Source organism: Stegastes partitus, unplaced genomic scaffold (genome assembly GCF_000690725.1).
Source record: "Stegastes partitus isolate 25-593 unplaced genomic scaffold, Stegastes_partitus-1.0.2 Scaffold474, whole genome shotgun sequence".
Taxonomy (NCBI): Eukaryota; Metazoa; Chordata; class Actinopteri; family Pomacentridae; genus Stegastes; species Stegastes partitus.
This window is the reverse complement of record NW_007578205.1, coordinates 567,621-572,943: the sequence shown is the minus strand read 5'-3', so window position 1 is coordinate 572,943 and position 5,323 is coordinate 567,621. Positions and strand designations below refer to the sequence as shown.

At 43.5% G+C, this 5,323-nt stretch overlaps 1 non-coding gene across 1 annotated transcript; it reads left to right on the top strand.

Annotated features, from left to right (window-relative positions):
- The first annotated feature begins 276 nt into the window (after positions 1-276).
- trnaa-cgc (transfer RNA alanine (anticodon CGC)) lies at positions 277-348 on the top strand. Its single transcript has one exon. It is a non-coding gene; the product is annotated as a tRNA-Ala (tRNA).
- The last annotated feature ends 4,975 nt before the right edge of the window (positions 349-5,323 follow it).

Genomic DNA, 5,323 nt, shown 5'->3' with positions numbered 1-5,323 from the left:
TGTCGCGACAATAGTAGTTTGACCAGTCTTTGCTAAAAAAAAAAAAAAAAAAAAAAGGAACAGTTTGACATTTTATATTGGCTGATACTGATCATAATGTTGATACCATCCCGAGCACATACAATGTGTTTTAGTTAGAATCAGTATTGAGTCTTTCATATTTCACCCTGTATCAGTTACTGATACTTATTACGATTGCTAAATAGGTTACAGCATTGCCACCATTCCATCACCTTCAGATCTATATTTTAATTGATCAAAGCATTCCCAACAGAGGGGGATGTAGCTCAGTGGTAGAGCGCATGCTTCGCATGTATGAGGTCCTGGGTTCAATCCCCAGCATCTCCACTCCTTATCCGTGATGGAGCAGTACACCGATGCTTTCCAGCTCCACTGCTCTTTAAGTCACACAGTACGAGCAGCTACACAGTGTTCCAATGTGCCTCACGCTGAAACATTTAATAAAAATCCTTCCATTTCCCGCTAAAGAAATTAATGACAAAGAACCAATGTCAGCAGCTCTATTGAGCTCTGGCTACCATAGCGCACAGTAAGTTCACCTGAGCTGACCTCTAGCTCAAATTATTCATTCATCAGGACATGTTGGAGAGGTGCATGTGTAACGACTAACATGAAACACGAGTTTTGTCCTTTTGTCCCGTTCTGATCAAATCAGAAAGGCAAAGAGATGGAGGCTGGCATTGGAGAGAGAAGCAGAAGGACAGATTAAGAAGTGAAGGTGGAATAAAGCTGGTGTTTCTGCTGCTAAACCAATACGGGTCATTTTGATTTGATTCACAGCGTGCATGCACTGAATACAGAGATGCACATGTATGGAACACATCAGACTTCAAATGTATTAGAAAGTAGTATAATAAGCACAACTGCCCACAGAAGTGTCTGCTAACGTCCGTGTGCCGCCTGCAAATAAGGAGGACAAAGAGAAGGAAATTTAGATCTTGGCTGGATGTTTGGCTCATGGCAGGGAAAGATGCTCAGACGACCAATGAAATGTTACGGTAAAACACGCTAACTTCACATCTGCTAAAAAAAGGACACGGTTCATTAATGAGCACATGAATATGAATAAATAATTTCATCAGGACGGAGAGCAGGTTTGTGGAGGGGAGGAGGGAGGGCCGAATCCCGCTGGGTGTCTGCTCACATGACAACAGCTCCTTCTTTCTCAGACTTCCGCCACCCAAAAATTGAAAGAAATTCAGATGGCATTAAAAGAGGAGAGGGGGAGTGACAGGACGACAGGAGGGAGGAGAAAGAAAGTGGCATCTATCCCTCCCACACATCTGCTGACTGATTAGCAGGAGAGCGGCGCGAAGAAGAGGGGAACAGAGTGTTAAGTTTGTTTGAGAGCTTAAAATAGACGCGGCTAAGTGCGTAGAGAAAATAAATCATGTGTTCTTTAAATACTGCATGAGATTAGAGAATATATTATTGAACTGTAAGTTCCTTTTATATATTAAAAAAAGGGGGCTCATCCCTCTTGAGGAGAGTGCATGGCTAACATCTCTACTGCTGTTTGTGCAGAGAGCGAGCTGGGATGTGTGGTCCAAAACCCATTAACTGTGGCTCACTTAACAGAGTGCTTTGAAAAATAGATTACAAAAAAAAAAAAGAATATCCTTGACTATCTTTCAGGAAGGATTTAAGAATTTATCAAGAGACTAAAAGTCAAGCTTTCCCTCAATATTTCATTTGAGGTGCAATTATAAAATTACAAGACTGCCTCTATAAAAAGCACACACACAAAAAAAACACATACTCGTCTTGCCATGTGTAGAAATTCCTGTTCTGACTACTTTCAGGTCCGCATTTGCAATTTCACCATGGACCTCATACTAGAGATCAAATTCGGCGTCAGACTGACCCAACCTTTATGTCGAGGATCATCACGAGAGCTGGTTCTACAGCTGCAACCAACAGATAAAACAGCCTCAGCCCTCAATGGAAGAGCCGGATGTCCCCAAGACCGAGGAGGGAGCATCAGGTCAGCAGTGGCCTGCTTGTCATTGTGTTTGACATTCACGGGGTTGTGCACTGTAAATTTATTCCCCAGGGTCAAACTGTCAAGTTCCACTGTAACATCCTGAGGGGTTTGAGGCAGAACATTCGATGCAAATGACCCGAAATGTGACGCGTGCCATCACAGTGCACTGAAAATACATGAGGTTTTTTTTTTTGACCATACCAACACATTCACCCTTCCTTCCTCACCCAGTCTGCTTCCCAGCAACTTCTTCCTCTTTCCCAAAATGAAATTCAAATTGAAACTTTTGACATAGTGGAGGAGATCCAGCATGCACTGCAAAATGTGATTGACACACTTGCAAAACATGGACGTGGCAGGAGCACTGGGAGCAGAGCATCACCGCACAAGGTAACTACTTCGAAGGTAATAGCAGGTAAATTGGGTTTTTCGCTTTTTATAGGTGCATTCTTTTCACACCTCGTTACCTCCTCCACCTCCACTTTGGGTGCATTTCAGGTGGATGGTTTCTTTAAGGACATCTGGAGAAAATCTGGTGGCACAGAAAGTTGAAAATGATACATAGGGTTGCATTGATCACCAATTACCAGTCAAAGTATATTTTAAAACACAGTGTAATTAGTGCTCTTGTTGCATCCACTAATGAGTCACAATCCATCAATGTCACAGCTACATGTCACAGCTACCTGCTCTTATACTGATCACAAGAAATAGTGAGTTTTCTTTATTCAGATCCTGACCGCGCTTCAACGAATCGCTTGCGATGCCGACACAAAGCGCACTCGAGCGTATGATGTTGTCGCTGCATCCTGGGAATAAACAGAGATGAGTGATTGACAACAACTTCCACTCGCCGCTGATGTTTTCGATATGATCGCCTCAAATGCATCGTGATCGCAGTTTATTTATGACGAGCGCGAGACTGAAAACATTTTTTAGACAGTGTCAGAAAAAATTCTGTCATTTTTTTTTTTCTCCCCGCTGCTTGTATGAACAGGTAGTTTCTCAGGGGTAAATTTAACCTGACAGTCTTGGCTGCTGGTGTTTTCCCTGAGGGAAAAACTGTGAGTACTACTCCACTCAGGAGGAAATGTGGGGGAAACACGGCGAAAAATCTCCAGCAAATGTCAGGAAGTGTTACGTCAGTTTAGCCAGTCACTCAGTCCTTTGAACATCTCATCACTTAGACGTCTCACTCTGAAGTTCTCTTTGGGCAAAAAATAAAAAATAAAAAAATGAGAAGGAATCACCCAGGAGTACATGGATGCCTTCACACATCTTCTACCATTGTTTGACAGGAGAATGGTGAAGGTAAAAGAAACCGCAAAGATACACTAAACTTTTAGATTGGTTCCACTGCTCAACATGTGACAAGGTAACAACATCAAGTTCCATACCCCGGCTTTATGGAGCCCTTTTCTAACTCTAAAGCTATTTTCATTGCTTTTAATATCTTTGTGATCTCTGCCCTTCAGTCAGCTTTCATTCTTTGTCATCCGTCTCAACTTTTACTCTGAATTCAAAGAAGATGAAGAACAGCAAGAAAGTTAAAAAGAAGCTGCTCAGATTACAGGGTGAGATTGGCTCCAAAATATTAGACTGTGTCAACAAAAAGTCAGTAAAAGAGCAGCAACATCATTATAATATCATAGCAACAAATGTAAAGTCACTTAGTAGTGCCATTTATAATATTTCACTTCAGATAGGGTTCTGATTCTTTCATCAAAGCTGATGCTACACTGTATATGCTCAGATTCAGTCAGGTATTAGACATACTGACAAATTAGCAACTGAGGGGCTGCAGCCTTGGTAGGATGTGGTTCATGAAAGTTAGGTCTGCAAAAGCAAAACTGGGCGTTGTTAAATGGGACAGTCTAGCCTACAGAGGACTTGACATTTGCATCACCAACTGGTCCTCCCTGCTGCTCCTGTTGAATAGTTTGAACACTTGTATTGAAACCAAACACTCTGGCTGCTACTTCGTTTAGGTAGTGCACCATTATTTTGGAAAAACTCCAACAGTTAAACGTGGGAAGTCAATCTCGGGACATTTATACAATTTCACTTAGTGGACACTTTTATCCAGAGCATTTGAGAGTAGATCATATTCATATACCAATGGCGACAGAGCTGCCATGCAAGGGGCCTGCCTGCCATTGGGAGCAACTTTTTGGGTTCAGTGTCTTACCCAAGGACACTTCGACTGTGGAGGGGCCAGGGATTGAACCTCCAACCTTGTAATTAGTGGACAACCCGCTCTACCACCTGAGCCACAGCCGCCTGGGACAGGTTGTGGATCCATTGCAGTGCAGGAAAAGATGGCTGCATTTTAAAAAGTTTGGCCGCCTTTGAAGGATGCAGCTCCAGCTTTAAGACACAGCTACAGATTGGAGATCAGTGCCAGGTTTTATTTATTACAAGACCAACTTGGCCTCTAGGCTGGTGCTCTGTTCACCAGACACTAAACCACCACCTTAGACAGCATTACTAAGCATGTTAATATCAGTAATATTCTAAAACATCATATTTAGTTAAAAACCGCTTCATTATCAGAAGCTGAGACAGTACGCCCACTTGCAGCGCATGATAAAAGCGTCTTTTCATTCTTTACAAAGCTCTAAAATCCTCGTGTAACTGGTCTGCACCTGCAGCGCTGACTTAATGAGTAAAGTAGAAAGGTTCAAAGCCAAGTGTTTTAACCTCAAGTAAACCCATTGAGAAAAAAAAGAAAACAGAAAGTAGCCCGTCTGGTTTGAGCGTCCGTCGTCTTTATTCAGTTATGAGTGGCATTACGGTGTGGCAGCCGATCCGCTCTTGGACAACCCTTCAGTCTCTCCTTCGTACATTTCCCCCCTCCGTGTCTTCATCCCTTCCTCCAACACTCCCAGGCTTCTCCTTTGAGCTCCTCCAGCTTCCCTGAAGACAGACAGGGAAGCCAGCTTTGGGGGGTGGGGTGATGCTGCTGATGGGGGGGATGGAGGGGAAGGGTGCGAAGAATAGTGTTCCCAGAATGTCAGCACCCACACACTTCCACATCAACCTACACACACACACACACACTTGGAGGAGCAGCTCGATAACCGCCTGGCACACACACCAACACTTACGTACTACTGCTGCCAGTCTCTCCACACGGACCCCCTCCGAGGCCCCCGCTGTGGTTTAATTGGTGTAATTATATTTGCATAAGGCCGTCCTGTTTCAGCGAACATCGCACACACACACACACACACACACACGGTCTTGACGAGTTTTAATAGGCAGGATAATTGAATGTGATTCTCCCACTAGTACCCTTAAGGGCCTGTCTGTATACAC